This window comes from Nematostella vectensis, chromosome 4 (assembly GCF_932526225.1).
Source record: "Nematostella vectensis chromosome 4, jaNemVect1.1, whole genome shotgun sequence".
In the NCBI taxonomy this organism is placed as follows: domain Eukaryota; kingdom Metazoa; phylum Cnidaria; class Anthozoa; order Actiniaria; family Edwardsiidae; genus Nematostella; species Nematostella vectensis.
Window position 1 is genome coordinate 14,349,087 of NC_064037.1, and position 13,951 is coordinate 14,363,037.

The window sequence follows — 13,951 nt, forward strand, 5'->3', positions numbered from 1 at the left end:
CAACGCTTCATTGGTTGCAATAATCTTGAAATTAATTGACAAAGACAACCATGAATCCTTAACAAGTAAAAATTAAATTTTGTTGGTCGGGATTCGAACCAGGGTTCACTGCTTGGAAGGCAGCTATGCTAACCACTGTACCACCAACGCTTCATTTCTTACCATACTCTTGCATTTAATTGACAATGACAACCATGATTCATTGACAAGTAAAGTTGAAATTGCGTTTGCCGGGAATCGAACCCGGGTCAACTGCTTGTAAGGCAGCTATGCTAACCACTATACCACCAACGCTTCAATTGTTCCAATAATTTTGAATTTAATTGACAAAGACAACCATGAACCATTAACAAGTTAAAATTAAATGTTGTTGGTGGGGATTCGAACTAGGGTCAACTGCTTGGAAGGCAGCTATGCTAACCACTGTACCACCAACGATTCACTGATTACCATACTTTTGCATTTAATTTACAATGACAACCATGACTCATTGACAAGTAAAAATAAAATTGCGTTGGCCGGGAATCGAACATGGGTCAACTGCTTGGAAGGCAGCTATGCTAACCAGTACACCACCAACGCTTCACTTGTTCCAATCATCTTGAAATTTAAATGACAATGACAACTAAAACTCATTGAAAAGAAAAAGGGAATTTGCGTTGGCCGGGAATCGAACCCGGGTCAACTGCTTGGAAGGCAGCTATGCTAACCACTATACCACCAACGCTTCACTTGTTGCAATCATCTTGAATATAATTGACAAAGAAAACTATGTATCATAGACAAGTAAAAATGAAATTGCTTTAGCCGGGAATCAAACCCGGGTCAACTGCTTGGAAGGCAGCTATGCTAACCAATATACCACCAACGCTTCACTGGTTGCAATAATCTTGAAATTAATTGACAAAGACAACCATGAATCCTTAACAAGTAAAAATTAAAAAAAATCATCTTGAAATTAAATGACAATGACAACTAAAACTCATTGAAAAAAAAAGGGCATTTGCGTTGGCCGGGAATCGAACCCGGGTCAACTGCTTGGGAAGCAGCTATGCTAACCACTATACCACCAACGCTTCACTAGTTGCAATAATCTTGAATATAATTGACAAAGAAAACTATGAATCATAGACAAGTAAAAATGAAATTGCTTTAGCCGGGAATCGAACCCGGGTCAACTGCTTGGAAGGCAGCTATGCTTACCACTATACCACCAACGCTTCACTTGTTTCAATAATCTTGAAATAAATTTACGATGACAACTAAAACACATTAAAAAGTAAAAGGGAATATGTGTTGGCAGGGAATCGAACCCGGGTCAACTGCTTGGAAGGCAGCTATGCTAACCAGTATACCACCAACGCTTCACTTGTTGCAATAATCTTGAAATTAATTGAAAATGACAGCCATGAATCCTTGACAAGTAAAAAGGAATTTGCGTTGGCCGGGAATAGAACCCGGGTCAACTGCTTGAAAGACAGCTATGCTAACCACTATACCACCAAAGCTTCACTTGTTGCAATAATCTTGAAATTAATTGAAAATGACAGCCATGAATCCTTGACAAGTAAAAAGGAATTTGCGTTGGCCGGGAATCGAACCCGGGTCAACTGCTTGGAAGGCAGCTATGCTAACCACTATACCACCAACGCTTCACTTGTTGCAATCATCTTGAATATAATTGACAAAGAAAACTATGAATCATAGACAAGTAAAAATGAAATTGCTTTAGCCGGGAATCAAACCCGGGTCAACTGCTTGGAAGGCAGCTATGCTAAACACTTTACCACCAACGCTTCACTTGTTCCAATCATCTTGAAATTAAATGACAATGACAACTAAAACTCATTGAAAAGAAAAAGGGAATTTGCGTTGGCCGGGAATCGAACCCGGGTCAACTGCTTGGGAAGCAGCTATGCTAACCACTATACCACCAACGCTTCACTAGTTGCAATAATCTTGAATATAATTGACAAAGAAAACTATGAATCATAGACAAGTAAAAATGAAATTGCTTTAGCCGGGAATCGAACCCGGGTAAACTGCTTGGAAGGCAGCTATGCTTACCACTATACCACCAACGCTTCACTTGTTCCAATCATCTTGAAATTAATTGACAACTAAAACTCATTAAAAAGTAAAAGGGAATTTGCGTTGGCCGGGAATCGAACCCGGGTCAACTGCTTGGAAGGCAGCTATGCTTACCACTATACCACCAACGCTTCACTTGTTTCAATAATCTTGAAATAAATTTACGATGACAACTAAAACACATTAAAAAGTAAAAGGGAATATGTGTTGGCAGGAAATCGAACCCGGGTCAACTGCTTGGAAGGCAGCTATGCTAACCAATATACCACCAACGCTTCACTTGTTGCAATAATCTTGAAATTAATTGAAAATGACAGCCATGAATCCTTGACAAGTAAAAAGGAATTTGCGTTGGCCGGGAATAGAACCCGGGTCAACTGCTTGAAAGGCAGCTATGCTAACCACTATACCACCAACGCTTCACTTGTTGCAATAATCTTGAAATTAATTGAAAATGACAGCCATGAATCCTTGACAAGTAAAAAGGAATTTGCGTTGGCCGGGAATCGAACCCGGGTCAACTGCTTGGAAGGCAGCTATGCTAACCACTATACCACCAACGCTTCACTTGTTGCAATCATTTTGAATATAATTGACAAAGAAAACTATGAATCATAGACAAGTAAAAATGAAATTGCTTTAGCCGGGAATCGAACCCGGGTCAACTGCTTGGAAGGCAGCTATGCTAACCACTATACCACCAACGCTTCACTTGTTGCAATAATCTTGAAATTAATTGACAAGGACAACCATGAATCATTAACAAGTTAAAATTAAATGTTGTTGGTGGGGATTCGAACTAGGGTCAACTGCTTTGAAGGCAGCTATGCTAACCACTGTACCACCAACGCTTCACTGATTACCATCCTCTTGCATTTAATTTACAATGACAACCATGACTCATTGACAAGTAAAAATGAAATTGCGTTGGCCGGGAATTGAACCCGGGTTAACTGCTTGGAAGGCAGCTATGCTAACCACTATACCACCAACGCTTCACTTGTTCCAATCATCTTGAAATTTAAATGACAATGACAACTAAAACTCATTGAAAAGAAAAAGGGAATTTCTGTTGGCCGGGAATCGAACACGGGTCAACTGCTTGAACGGCAGCTATGATAAACACTATACCACCAACGCTTCACTTGTTGCAATCATCTTGAATATAATTGACAAAGAAAACTATGAATCATAGACAAGTAAAAATGAAATTGCTTTAGCCGGGAATCGAACCCGTGTCAACTGCTTGGATGGCAGCTATGATACCCAATATACCACCAACGCTTCACTGGTTGCAATAATCTTGAAATTAATTGACAAAGACAACCATGAATCATTAACAAGTTAAAATTAAATGTTGTTGTTTGGGATTCGGACTAGGGTCAACTGCTTGGAAGGCAGCTATGCTAACCACTGTACCACCAACGCTTCACTGATTACCATACTCTTGCATTTAATTTACAATGACAACCATGACTAATTGACAAGTAAAAATGAAATTGCGTTGGCCGGGAATTGAACCCGGGTCAACTGCTTGGAAGGCAGCTATGCTAACCACTATACCACCAACGCTTCACTTGTTCCAATCATCTTGAATATAATTGACAAAGAAAACTATAAATCATAGACAAGTAAAAATGAAATTGCTTTAGCCGGGAATCGAACCCGGGTCAACTGCTTGGATGGCAGCTATGCTACCCAATATACCACCAAAGCTTCACTGGTTGCAATAATCTTGAAATTAATTGACAAAGACAACCATGAATCATTAACAAGTTAAAATTAAATGTTGTTGGTGGGGATTCGAACTAGGGTCAACTGCTTTGAAGGCACCTATGCTAACCACTGTACCACAAACGCTTCACTGATTACCATACCCTTGCATTTAATTTACAATGACAACCATGACTAATTGACAAGTAAAAATGAAATTGCGTTTGCCGGGAATCGAACCCGGGTCAACTGCTTGGAAGGCAGCTATGCTTACCACTATACCACCAACGCTTCACTTATTTCAATCATCTTGAAATAAATTGACGATGACAACTAAAACACAATAAAAAGTAAAAGGGTATATGTGTTGCCCGGGAATCGAACCCGGGTCAACTGCCTGGAAGGCAGCTACGCTAACCACTATACCACCAACGTTTCACTTGTTCCAATCATCTTGAAATTTAAATGACAATGACAACTAAAACTCATTGAAAAGAAAAAGGGAATTTGCGTTGGCCTGGAATAGAACCCGGGTCAACTGCTTGGAAGGCAGCTATGCTAACCACTATACCACCAACGCTTCACTTGTTGCAATCATCTTGAATATAATTGACAAAGAAAACTATGAATCATAGACAAGTAAAAATGAAATTGCTCTAGCCGGGTATCAAACCCGGGTCAACTGCTTGGAAGGCAGCTATGCTAACCAATATACCACCAACGCTTCACTGGTTGCAATAATCTTGAAATTAATTGACAAAGACAACCATGAATCCTTAACAAGTAAAAATTAAATTTTGTTGGACGGGATTCGAACCAGGGTTAACTGCTTGGAAGGCAGCTATGCTAACCACTGTACCACCAACGCTTCATTTCTTACCATACTCTTGCATTTAATTGACAATCACAACCATGATTCATTGACATGTAAAATTGAACTTGCGTTGGCCGGGAATCGAACCCGGGTCAACTGCTTGGAAGGCAGGTATGCTAACCACTATACCAGCAACGCTTCATTTGTTCCAATAATTTTGAAGTTAATTGACAAAGACAACCATGAATCATAGACAAGTAAAAATGAAATTGCTTTAGCCGGGAATCGAACCCGGGTCAAATGCTTGGAAGGCAGCTATGCTAACCAATATACCACCAACGCTTCACTGGTTGCAATAATCTTGAAATTAATTGACAAAGACAACCATGAATCATTAACAGGTAAAAATTAAATTTTGTTGGTCGGGAATCAAACCCGGGTCAACTTCTTGGAAGGCAGCTTGCTAACCACTGTACCACCAACGCTTCATTTCTTACCATACTCTTGCATTTAATTGACAATGACAACCATGATTCATTGACAAGTAAAATTGAAATTGCGTTGGCCGGGAATCGAAACCGGGTAAACTGCTTGGAAGGCAGCTATGCTTACCACTATACCACCAACGCTTCACTTGTTCCAATCATCTTGAAATTAATTGACAACTAAAACACATTAAAAAGTAAAAGGTAATATGTGTCGGCAGGGAATCGAACCCGGGTCAACTGCTTGGAAGGCAGCTATGCTAACCAGTATACCACCAACGCTTCACTTGTTGCAATAATCTTGAAATTAATTGAAAATGACAGCCATGAATCCTTGACAAGTAAAAAGGAATTTGCGTTGTCCGGGAATAGAACCCGGGTCAACTGCTTGAAAGGCACCTATGCTAACCACTATACCACCAACGCTTCACTTGTTGCAATAATCTTGAAATTAATTGAAAATGACATCCATGAATCCTTGACAAGTAAAAAGGAATTTGCGTTGGCCGGGAATCGAACCCGGGTCAACTGCTTGGAAGGCAGCTATGCTAACCACTATACCACCAACGCTTCACTTGTTGCAATCTTTTTGAATATAATTGACAAAGAAAACTATGAATCATAGACAAGTAAAAATGAAATTGCTTTAGCCGGGTATCAAACCCGGGTCAACTGCTTGGAAGGCAGCTATGCTAACCAATATACCACCAACGCTTCACTGGTTGCAATAATCTTGAAATTAATTGACAAAGACAACCATGAATCCTTAACAAGTAAAAATTAAATTTTGTTGGACGGGATTCGAACCAGGGTTAACTGCTTGGAAGGCAGCTATGCTAACCACTGTACCACCAACGCTTCATTTCTTACCATACTCTTGCATTTAATTGACAATCACAACCATGATTCATTGACATGTAAAATTGAACTTGCGTTGGCCGGGAATCGAACCCGGGTCAACTGCTTGGAAGGCAGGTATGCTAACCACTATACCAGCAACGCTTCATTTGTTCCAATAATTTTGAAGTTAATTGACAAAGACAACCATGAATCATAGACAAGTAAAAATGAAATTGCTTTAGCCGGGAATCGAACCCGGGTCAAATGCTTGGAAGGCAGCTTTGCTAACCAATATACCACCAACGCTTCACTGGTTGCAATAATCTTGAAATTAATTGACAAAGACAACCATGAATCATTAACAAGTAAAAATTAAATTTTGTTGGTCGGGATTCGAACCAGTGTTAACTGCTTGGAAGACAGCTATGCTAACCACTGTACCACCAACGCTTCATTTCTTACCATACTCTTGCATTTAATTGACAATGACAACCATGATTCATTGACAAGTAAAATTGAAATTGCGTTGGCCGGGAATCGAACCCGGGTAAACTGCTTGGAAGGCAGCTATGCTAACCACTATACCACCAACTCTTCAATTGTTCCAATAATTTTGAACTTAATTGACAAAGACAAACATGAATCATTAACAAGTTAAAATTAAATGTTATTGGTGGGGAATCGAACCCGGGTCAACTGCTTGGAAGGCAGCTTGCTAATCACTGTACCACCAACGCTTCACTGATTACCATACTCTTGCATTTAATTGAAACTGACAACCATGATTCATTGACAAGTGAAATTGAAATTGCGTTGGCCGGGAATCGAACCCGGGTCAACTGCTTGGAAGGCAGCTATGCTAACCACTATACCACCAACGCTTCATTTGTTTCAATCATCTTGAAATTAAATAACAATGACAACTAAAACTCATTGAAAAGAAAAAGAGAATTTGCGTTGGCCGGGAATCGAACCCGGGTCAACTGCATGGGAAGGAGCTATGCTAACCACTATACCACCAACGCTTCACTTGTTGCAATCATCTTGAATATAATTGACAAAGAAAACTATGAATCATAGACAAGTAAAAATGAAATTGCTTTAGCCGGGAATCGAACCCGGGAAAACTGCTTGAAAGGCAGCTATGCTAACCACTATACCACCAACGCTTCACTTGTTGCAATAATCTTGAAATTAATTGAAAATAACAGCCATGAATCCTTGACGAGTAAAAAGGAATTTGCGTTGGCCGGGAATCGAACACGGGTCAACTGCTTGGTAGGCAGCTATGCTAACCACTATACCACCAACGCTTCACTTGTTGCAATCATCTTGAATATAATTGACAAAGAAAACTATGAATCATAGACAAGTAAAAATGAAATTGCTTTAGCCGGGAATCAAACCCGGGTCAACTGCTTGGAAGGCAGCTATGCTAACCAATATACCACCAACGCTTCACTTGTTTCAATCATCTTGAAATTAAATGACCATGACAACTAAAACTCATTGAAAAGAACAAGGGAATTTGCGTTGGCCGGGAATCGAACGCGGGTCAACTGCTTGGGAAGCAGCTATGCTAACCACTATACCACCAACGCTTCACTAGTTGCAATAATCTTGAATATAATTGACAAAGAAAACTATGAATCATAGACAAGTAAAAATGAAATTGCTTTAGCCGGGAATCGAACCCGGGTCAACTGCTTGGAAGGCAGCTATGCTTACCACTATACCACCAACGCTTCACTTGTTCCAATCATCTTGAAATTATTTGACAACTAAAAGTCATTAAAAAGTAAAAGTGCATTTGCGTTGGCCGGGAATCGAACCCATGTCAACTGCTTGGAAGGCAGCTATGCTAACCACTATACCACCAACGCTTCACTTGTTGCAATAATCTTGAAATTAATTGACGATGACAACTAAAACACATTAAAAAGTAAAAGGGAATATGTGTTGGCAGGGAATCGAACCCGGGTCAACTGCTTGAAAGGCAGCTATGCTAACCACTATACCACCAACGCTTCACTTGTTGCAATAATCTTGAAATTAATTGAAAATGACAGCCATGAATCCTTGACAAGTAAAAAGGAATTTGCGTTGGCCGAGAATCGAACCCGGGTCAACTGCTTGGAAGGCAGCTTGCTAATCACTGTACCACCAACGCTTCACTGATTACCATACTCTTGCATTTAATTGAAAATGACAACCATGATTCATTGACAAGTGAAATTGAAATTGCGTTGGCCGGGAATCGAACCCGGGTCAACTGCTTGGAAGGCAGCTATGCTAACCACTATACCACCAACGCTTCACTTGTTCCAATCATCTTGAAATTAAATGACAATGACAACTAAAACTCATTGAAAAGAAAAAGGGAATTTGCGTTGGCCGGGAATCTAACCCGGGTCAACTGCTTGGGAAGCAGCTATGCTAACCACTATACCACCAACGCTTCACTGGTTGCAATAATCTTGAATATAATTGACAAAGAAAACTATGAATCATAGACAAGTAAAAATGAAATTGCTTAAGCCGGGAATCGAACCCGGGTCAACTGCTTGGAAGGCATCTATGCTTACCACTATACCACCAACGCTTCACTTGTTCCAATCATCTTGAAATTAATTGACAACTAAAACACATTAAAAAGTAAAAGGTAATATGTGTCGGCAGGGAATCGAACCCGGGTCAACTGCTTGGAAGGCAGCTATGCTAACCAGTATACCACCAACGCTTCACTTGTTGCAATAATCTTGAAATTAATTGAAAATGACAGCCATGAATCCTTGACAAGTAAAAAGGAATTTGCGTTGGCCGGGAATAGAACCCGGGTCAACTGCTTGAAAGGCGGCTATGCTAACCACTATACCACCAACGCTTCACTTGTTGCAATAATCTTGAAATTAATTGAAAATGACAGCCATGAATCCTTGACAAGTAAAAAGGAATTTGCGTTGGCCGGGAATCGAACCCGGGTCAACTGCTTGGAAGGCAGCTATGCTAACCACTATACCACCAACGCTTCACTTGTTGCAATCATCTTGAATATAATTGACAAAGAAAACTATGAATCATAGACAAGTAAAAATGAAATTGCTTTAGCCGGGAATCAAACCCGGGTCAACTGCTTGGAAGGCAGCTATGCTAACCAATATACCACCAACGCTTCACTTGTTTCAATCATCTTGAAATTAAATGACCATGACAACTAAAACTCATTGAAAAGAACAAGGGAATTTGCGTTGGCCGGGAATCGAACGCGGGTCAACTGCTTGGGAAGCAGCTATGCTAACCACTATACCACCAACGCTTCACTAGTTGCAATAATCTTGAATATATTTGACAAAGAAAACTATGAATCATAGACAAGTAAAAATGAAATTGCTTTAGCCGGGAATCGAACCCGGGTCAACTGCTTGGAAGGCAGCTATGCTTACCACTATACCACCAACGCTTCACTTGTTCCAATCATCTTGAAATTATTTGACAACTAAAAGTCATTAAAAAGTAAAAGTGCATTTGCGTTGGCCGGGAATCGAACCCGGGTCAACTGCTTGGAAGGCAGCTATGCTAACCACTATACCACCAACGCTTCACTTGTTGCAATAATCTTGAAATTAATTGACGATGACAACTAAAACACATTAAAAAGTAAAAGGGAATATGTGTTGGCAGGGAATCGAACCCGGGTCAACTGCTTGAAAGGCAGCTATGCTAACCACTATACCACCAACGCTTCACTTGTTGCAATAATCTTGAAATTAATTGAAAATGACAGCCATGAATCCTTGACAAGTAAAAAGGAATTTGCGTTGGCCGAGAATCGAACCCGGGTCAACTGCTTGGAAGGCAGCTTGCTAATCACTGTACCACCAACGCTTCACTGATTACCATACTCTTGCATTTAATTGAAAATGACAACCATGATTCATTGACAAGTGAAATTGAAATTGCGTTGGCCGGGAATCGAACCCGGGTCAACTGCTTGGAAGGCAGCTATGCTAACCACTATACCACCAACGCTTCACTTGTTCCAATCATCTTGAAATTAAATGACAATGACAACTAAAACTCATTGAAAAGAAAAAGGGAATTTGCGTTGGCCGGGAATCTAACCCGGGTCAACTGCTTGGGAAGCAGCTATGCTAACCACTATACCACCAACGCTTCACTAGTTGCAATAATCTTGAATATAATTGACAAAGAAAACTATGAATCATAGACAAGTAAAAATGAAATTGCTTAAGCCGGGAATCGAACCCGGGTCAACTGCTTGGAAGGCATCTATGCTTACCACTATACCACCAACGCTTCACTTGTTCCAATCATCTTGAAATTAATTGACAACTAAAACACATTAAAAAGTAAAAGGTAATATGTGTCGGCAGGGAATCGAACCCGGGTCAACTGCTTGGAAGGCAGCTATGCTAACCAGTATACCACCAACGCTTCACTTGTTGCAATAATCTTGAAATTAATTGAAAATGACAGCCATGAATCCTTGACAAGTAAAAAGGAATTTGCGTTGGCCGGGAATAGAACCCGGGTCAACTGTTTGAAAGGCGGCTATGCTAACCACTATACCACCAACGCTTCACTTGTTGCAATAATCTTGAAATTAATTGAAAATGACAGCCATGAATCCTTGACAAGTAAAAAGGAATTTGCGTTGGCCGGGAATCGAACCCGGGTCAACTGCTTGGAAGGCAGCTATGCTAACCACTATACCACCAACGCTTCACTTGTTGCAATCTTTTTGAATATAATTGACAAAGAAAACTATGAATCATAGACAAGTAAAAATGAAATTGCTTTAGCCGGGAATCAAACCCGGGTCAACTGCTTGGAAGGCATCTATGCTAACCACTATACCACCAACGCTTCACTTGTTGCAATAATCTTGAAATTAATTGACAAAGACAACCATGAATCATTAACAAGTTAAAATTAAATGTTTTTGGTGGGGATTCGAACTAGGGTCAACTGCTTTGAAGGCAGCTATGCTAACCACTGTACCACCAACGCTTCACTGATTACCATACTCTTGCATTTAATTTACAATGACAACCATGACTCATTGACAAGTAAAAATGAAATTGCGTTGGCCGGGAATTGAACCCGGGTCAAATGCTTGGAAGGAAGCTATGCTAACCACTATACCACCAACGCTTCACTTGTTCCAATCATCTTGAAATTTAAATGACAATGACAACTAAAACTCATTGAAAAGAAAAAGGGAATTTGCGTTGGCAGGGAATCGAACCCGGGTCAACTGCTTGGAAGGCAGCTATGCTAACCACTATACCACCAACGCTTCACTTGTTGCAATCATCTTGAATATAATTGACAAAGAAAACTATGAATCATAGACAAGTAAAAATGAAATTGCTTTAGCCAGGAATCGAACCCGGGTCAACTGCTTGGAAGGCAGCTATGCTAACCAATATACCACCAACGCTTCACTGGTTGCAATAATCTTGAAATTAATTGACAAAGACAACCATGAATCATTAACAAGTTAAAATTAAATGTTGTTGGTGGGGATTCGAACTAGGGTCAACTGCTTTGAAGGCAGCTATGCTAACCACTGTACCACCAACGCTTCACTGATTACCATACTCTTGAAATTAATTTACAATGACAACCACGATTCATTGACAAGTAAAATTGAAATTGCGTTGGCCGGGAATCGAACCCGGGTCAACTGCTTGTAAGGCAGCTATGCTAACCACTATACCACCAACGCTTCAATTGTTCCAATAATTTTGAAATTAATTGACAAAGACAACCATGAATCATTAACAAGTTAAAATTAAATGTTGTTGGTGGGGATTCGAACTAGGGTCAACTGCTTGGAAGGCAGCTATGCTAACCACTGTACCACCAACGCTTCACTGATTACCATACTCTTGCATTTAATTTACAATGACAACCATGACTCATTGACAAGTAAAAATGAAATTGCTTTAGCCGGGAATCGAACCCGGGTCAACTGCCTGGAAGGCAGCTACGCTAACCACTATACCACCAACGGTTCACTTGTTCCAATCATCTTGAAATTTAAATGACAATGACAACTAAAACTCATTGAAAAGAAAAAGGGAATTTGCGTTGGCCGGGAATAGAACCCGGGTCAACTGCTTGGAAGGCAGCTATGCTAACCACTATACCACCAACGCTTCACTTGTTGCAATCATCTTGAATATAATTGACAAAGAAAACTATGAATCATAGACAAGTAAAAATGAAATTGCTTTAGCCGGGAATCGAACCCGGGTCAACTGCTTGGAAGGCAGCTATGCTAACCAATATACCACCAACGCTTCACTGGTTGCAATAATCTTGAAATTAATTGACAAAGACAACCATGAATCCTTAACAAGTAAAAATTAAATTTTGTTGGACGGGATTCGAACCAGGGTTAACTGCTTGGAAGGCAGCTATGCTAACCACTGTACCACCAACGCTTCATTTCGTACCATACTCTTGCATTTAATTGACAATGACAACCATGATTAATTGACATGTAAAATTGAACTTGCGTTGGCCGGGAATCGAACCCGGGTCAACTGCTTGGAAGGCAGGTATGCTAACCACTATACCAGCAACGCTTCATTTGTTCCAATAATTTTGAAATTAATTGACAAAGACAACCATGAATCATAGACAAGTAAAAATGAAATTGCTTTAGCCGGGAATCGAACCCGGGTCAAATGCTTGGAAGGCAGCTATGCTAACCAATATACCACCAACGCTTCACTGGTTGCAATAATCTTGAAATTAATTGACAAAGACAACCATGAATCATTAACAGGTAAAAATTAAATTTTGTTGGTCGGGAATCAAACCCGGGTCAACTGCTTGGAAGGCAGCTTGCTAACCACTGTACCACCAACGCTTCACTTCTTACTATACTCTTGCATTTAATTGAAAATGACAACCATGATTCATTGACAAGTGAAATTGAAATTGCGTTGGCCGGGAATCTAACCCGGGTCAACTGCTTCGAAGGCAGCTATGCTAACCACTATACCACAAACGCTTCACTTGGTCCAATCATCTTGAAATTAAATGATATTGACAACTAAAACTCATTGAAAAGAAAAAGAGAATTTGCGTTGGCCGGGAATCGAACCCGGGTCAACTGCTTGGGAAGCAGCTATGCTAACCACTATACCAGCAACGCTTCACTAGTTGCAATAATCTTGAATATAATTGACAAAGAAAACTAAGAATCATAGACAAGTAAAAATGAAATTGCTTTAGCCGGGAATCGAACCCGGGTCAACTGCTTGGAAGGCAGCTATGCTTACCACTATACCACCAACGCTTCACATGTTCCAATCATCTTGAAATTAATTGACAACTAAAACTCATTAAAAAGTAAAAGGGCATTTGCGTTGGCCGGGAATCGAACCCGGGTCAACTGCTTGTAAGGCAGCTATGCTTACCACTATACCACCAACGCTTCACTTATTTCAATCATCTTGAAATAAATTGACGATGACAACTAAAACACAATAAAAAGTAAAAGGGAATATGTGTTGCCCGGGAATCGAACCCGGGTCAACTGCCTGGAAGGCAGCTACGCTAACCACTATACCACCAACGCTTCACTTGTTCCAATCATCTTGAAATTTAAATGACAATGACAACTAAAACTCATTGAAAAGAAAAAGGGAATTTGCGTTGGCCGGGAATAGAACCCGGGTCAACTGCTTGGAAGGCAGCTATGCTAACCACTATACCGCCAACGCTTCACTTGTTGCAATCATCTTGAATATAATTGACAAAGAAAACTATGAATCATAGACAAGTAAAAATGAAATTGCTTTAGCCGGGAATCAAACCCGGGTCAACTGCTTGGAAGGCAGCTATGCTAACCAATATTCCACCAACGCTTCACTGGTTGCAATAATCTTGAAATTAATTGACAAAGACAACCATGAATCCTTAACAAGTAAAAATTAAATTTTGTTGGACGGGATTCGAACCAGGGTTA

At 40.1% G+C, this 13,951-nt stretch overlaps 48 non-coding genes across 48 annotated transcripts; all 48 read right to left on the bottom strand.

Annotated features, from left to right (window-relative positions):
* Nucleotides 1-222: 222 nt before the first annotated feature.
* On the bottom strand, nucleotides 223-294 carry Trnav-uac. Its single transcript has one exon. It is a non-coding gene; the product is annotated as a tRNA-Val (tRNA).
* Nucleotides 295-655: 361 nt separating this feature from the next.
* Trnag-ucc lies at nucleotides 656-727 on the bottom strand. Its single transcript has one exon. It is a non-coding gene; the product is annotated as a tRNA-Gly (tRNA).
* Nucleotides 728-1,004: 277 nt separating this feature from the next.
* Trnag-ccc lies at nucleotides 1,005-1,076 on the bottom strand. Its single transcript has one exon. It is a non-coding gene; the product is annotated as a tRNA-Gly (tRNA).
* Nucleotides 1,077-1,148: 72 nt separating this feature from the next.
* Nucleotides 1,149-1,220, bottom strand: Trnag-ucc. Its single transcript has one exon. It is a non-coding gene; the product is annotated as a tRNA-Gly (tRNA).
* Nucleotides 1,221-1,580: 360 nt separating this feature from the next.
* Nucleotides 1,581-1,652, bottom strand: Trnag-ucc. Its single transcript has one exon. It is a non-coding gene; the product is annotated as a tRNA-Gly (tRNA).
* A 216-nt stretch (nucleotides 1,653-1,868) lies between these two features.
* On the bottom strand, nucleotides 1,869-1,940 carry Trnag-ccc. The gene has a single exon. It is a non-coding gene; the product is annotated as a tRNA-Gly (tRNA).
* Nucleotides 1,941-2,012: 72 nt separating this feature from the next.
* Nucleotides 2,013-2,084, bottom strand: Trnag-ucc. Its single transcript has one exon. It is a non-coding gene; the product is annotated as a tRNA-Gly (tRNA).
* A 66-nt stretch (nucleotides 2,085-2,150) lies between these two features.
* On the bottom strand, nucleotides 2,151-2,222 carry Trnag-ucc. The gene has a single exon. It is a non-coding gene; the product is annotated as a tRNA-Gly (tRNA).
* A 216-nt stretch (nucleotides 2,223-2,438) lies between these two features.
* On the bottom strand, nucleotides 2,439-2,510 carry Trnae-uuc. Its single transcript has one exon. It is a non-coding gene; the product is annotated as a tRNA-Glu (tRNA).
* Nucleotides 2,511-2,582: 72 nt separating this feature from the next.
* On the bottom strand, nucleotides 2,583-2,654 carry Trnag-ucc. Its single transcript has one exon. It is a non-coding gene; the product is annotated as a tRNA-Gly (tRNA).
* Nucleotides 2,655-2,726: 72 nt separating this feature from the next.
* Trnag-ucc lies at nucleotides 2,727-2,798 on the bottom strand. The gene has a single exon. It is a non-coding gene; the product is annotated as a tRNA-Gly (tRNA).
* Nucleotides 2,799-3,014: 216 nt separating this feature from the next.
* Nucleotides 3,015-3,086, bottom strand: Trnag-ucc. The gene has a single exon. It is a non-coding gene; the product is annotated as a tRNA-Gly (tRNA).
* A 505-nt stretch (nucleotides 3,087-3,591) lies between these two features.
* Nucleotides 3,592-3,663, bottom strand: Trnag-ucc. The gene has a single exon. It is a non-coding gene; the product is annotated as a tRNA-Gly (tRNA).
* A 360-nt stretch (nucleotides 3,664-4,023) lies between these two features.
* Trnag-ucc lies at nucleotides 4,024-4,095 on the bottom strand. Its single transcript has one exon. It is a non-coding gene; the product is annotated as a tRNA-Gly (tRNA).
* A 649-nt stretch (nucleotides 4,096-4,744) lies between these two features.
* On the bottom strand, nucleotides 4,745-4,816 carry Trnag-ucc. The gene has a single exon. It is a non-coding gene; the product is annotated as a tRNA-Gly (tRNA).
* Nucleotides 4,817-5,175: 359 nt separating this feature from the next.
* On the bottom strand, nucleotides 5,176-5,247 carry Trnag-ucc. The gene has a single exon. It is a non-coding gene; the product is annotated as a tRNA-Gly (tRNA).
* Nucleotides 5,248-5,601: 354 nt separating this feature from the next.
* On the bottom strand, nucleotides 5,602-5,673 carry Trnag-ucc. Its single transcript has one exon. It is a non-coding gene; the product is annotated as a tRNA-Gly (tRNA).
* Nucleotides 5,674-6,033: 360 nt separating this feature from the next.
* Nucleotides 6,034-6,105, bottom strand: Trnag-ucc. The gene has a single exon. It is a non-coding gene; the product is annotated as a tRNA-Gly (tRNA).
* Nucleotides 6,106-6,465: 360 nt separating this feature from the next.
* Nucleotides 6,466-6,537, bottom strand: Trnag-ucc. Its single transcript has one exon. It is a non-coding gene; the product is annotated as a tRNA-Gly (tRNA).
* Nucleotides 6,538-6,752: 215 nt separating this feature from the next.
* Nucleotides 6,753-6,824, bottom strand: Trnag-ucc. Its single transcript has one exon. It is a non-coding gene; the product is annotated as a tRNA-Gly (tRNA).
* Nucleotides 6,825-6,896: 72 nt separating this feature from the next.
* On the bottom strand, nucleotides 6,897-6,968 carry Trnag-ccc. Its single transcript has one exon. It is a non-coding gene; the product is annotated as a tRNA-Gly (tRNA).
* Nucleotides 6,969-7,040: 72 nt separating this feature from the next.
* Trnae-uuc lies at nucleotides 7,041-7,112 on the bottom strand. The gene has a single exon. It is a non-coding gene; the product is annotated as a tRNA-Glu (tRNA).
* Nucleotides 7,113-7,184: 72 nt separating this feature from the next.
* Trnag-acc lies at nucleotides 7,185-7,256 on the bottom strand. The gene has a single exon. It is a non-coding gene; the product is annotated as a tRNA-Gly (tRNA).
* A 216-nt stretch (nucleotides 7,257-7,472) lies between these two features.
* Trnag-ccc lies at nucleotides 7,473-7,544 on the bottom strand. The gene has a single exon. It is a non-coding gene; the product is annotated as a tRNA-Gly (tRNA).
* Nucleotides 7,545-7,616: 72 nt separating this feature from the next.
* Trnag-ucc lies at nucleotides 7,617-7,688 on the bottom strand. Its single transcript has one exon. It is a non-coding gene; the product is annotated as a tRNA-Gly (tRNA).
* Nucleotides 7,689-7,754: 66 nt separating this feature from the next.
* On the bottom strand, nucleotides 7,755-7,826 carry Trnag-ucc. Its single transcript has one exon. It is a non-coding gene; the product is annotated as a tRNA-Gly (tRNA).
* Nucleotides 7,827-7,898: 72 nt separating this feature from the next.
* Nucleotides 7,899-7,970, bottom strand: Trnae-uuc. The gene has a single exon. It is a non-coding gene; the product is annotated as a tRNA-Glu (tRNA).
* A 215-nt stretch (nucleotides 7,971-8,185) lies between these two features.
* On the bottom strand, nucleotides 8,186-8,257 carry Trnag-ucc. The gene has a single exon. It is a non-coding gene; the product is annotated as a tRNA-Gly (tRNA).
* A 72-nt stretch (nucleotides 8,258-8,329) lies between these two features.
* Nucleotides 8,330-8,401, bottom strand: Trnag-ccc. Its single transcript has one exon. It is a non-coding gene; the product is annotated as a tRNA-Gly (tRNA).
* Nucleotides 8,402-8,755: 354 nt separating this feature from the next.
* On the bottom strand, nucleotides 8,756-8,827 carry Trnae-uuc. The gene has a single exon. It is a non-coding gene; the product is annotated as a tRNA-Glu (tRNA).
* A 72-nt stretch (nucleotides 8,828-8,899) lies between these two features.
* On the bottom strand, nucleotides 8,900-8,971 carry Trnag-ucc. Its single transcript has one exon. It is a non-coding gene; the product is annotated as a tRNA-Gly (tRNA).
* Nucleotides 8,972-9,187: 216 nt separating this feature from the next.
* Nucleotides 9,188-9,259, bottom strand: Trnag-ccc. Its single transcript has one exon. It is a non-coding gene; the product is annotated as a tRNA-Gly (tRNA).
* Nucleotides 9,260-9,331: 72 nt separating this feature from the next.
* Nucleotides 9,332-9,403, bottom strand: Trnag-ucc. The gene has a single exon. It is a non-coding gene; the product is annotated as a tRNA-Gly (tRNA).
* Nucleotides 9,404-9,469: 66 nt separating this feature from the next.
* On the bottom strand, nucleotides 9,470-9,541 carry Trnag-ucc. The gene has a single exon. It is a non-coding gene; the product is annotated as a tRNA-Gly (tRNA).
* A 72-nt stretch (nucleotides 9,542-9,613) lies between these two features.
* Nucleotides 9,614-9,685, bottom strand: Trnae-uuc. The gene has a single exon. It is a non-coding gene; the product is annotated as a tRNA-Glu (tRNA).
* Nucleotides 9,686-9,900: 215 nt separating this feature from the next.
* Nucleotides 9,901-9,972, bottom strand: Trnag-ucc. The gene has a single exon. It is a non-coding gene; the product is annotated as a tRNA-Gly (tRNA).
* Nucleotides 9,973-10,044: 72 nt separating this feature from the next.
* On the bottom strand, nucleotides 10,045-10,116 carry Trnag-ccc. The gene has a single exon. It is a non-coding gene; the product is annotated as a tRNA-Gly (tRNA).
* Nucleotides 10,117-10,614: 498 nt separating this feature from the next.
* Trnag-ucc lies at nucleotides 10,615-10,686 on the bottom strand. The gene has a single exon. It is a non-coding gene; the product is annotated as a tRNA-Gly (tRNA).
* A 360-nt stretch (nucleotides 10,687-11,046) lies between these two features.
* Trnag-ucc lies at nucleotides 11,047-11,118 on the bottom strand. Its single transcript has one exon. It is a non-coding gene; the product is annotated as a tRNA-Gly (tRNA).
* Nucleotides 11,119-11,191: 73 nt separating this feature from the next.
* On the bottom strand, nucleotides 11,192-11,263 carry Trnag-ucc. Its single transcript has one exon. It is a non-coding gene; the product is annotated as a tRNA-Gly (tRNA).
* Nucleotides 11,264-11,623: 360 nt separating this feature from the next.
* Nucleotides 11,624-11,695, bottom strand: Trnav-uac. Its single transcript has one exon. It is a non-coding gene; the product is annotated as a tRNA-Val (tRNA).
* Nucleotides 11,696-12,056: 361 nt separating this feature from the next.
* Nucleotides 12,057-12,128, bottom strand: Trnag-ucc. The gene has a single exon. It is a non-coding gene; the product is annotated as a tRNA-Gly (tRNA).
* Nucleotides 12,129-12,200: 72 nt separating this feature from the next.
* On the bottom strand, nucleotides 12,201-12,272 carry Trnag-ucc. The gene has a single exon. It is a non-coding gene; the product is annotated as a tRNA-Gly (tRNA).
* Nucleotides 12,273-12,488: 216 nt separating this feature from the next.
* Nucleotides 12,489-12,560, bottom strand: Trnag-ucc. The gene has a single exon. It is a non-coding gene; the product is annotated as a tRNA-Gly (tRNA).
* Nucleotides 12,561-12,919: 359 nt separating this feature from the next.
* On the bottom strand, nucleotides 12,920-12,991 carry Trnar-ucg. Its single transcript has one exon. It is a non-coding gene; the product is annotated as a tRNA-Arg (tRNA).
* Nucleotides 12,992-13,063: 72 nt separating this feature from the next.
* Nucleotides 13,064-13,135, bottom strand: Trnag-ccc. Its single transcript has one exon. It is a non-coding gene; the product is annotated as a tRNA-Gly (tRNA).
* A 72-nt stretch (nucleotides 13,136-13,207) lies between these two features.
* Trnag-ucc lies at nucleotides 13,208-13,279 on the bottom strand. Its single transcript has one exon. It is a non-coding gene; the product is annotated as a tRNA-Gly (tRNA).
* Nucleotides 13,280-13,345: 66 nt separating this feature from the next.
* Nucleotides 13,346-13,417, bottom strand: Trnav-uac. The gene has a single exon. It is a non-coding gene; the product is annotated as a tRNA-Val (tRNA).
* Nucleotides 13,418-13,951: the final 534 nt, after the last annotated feature.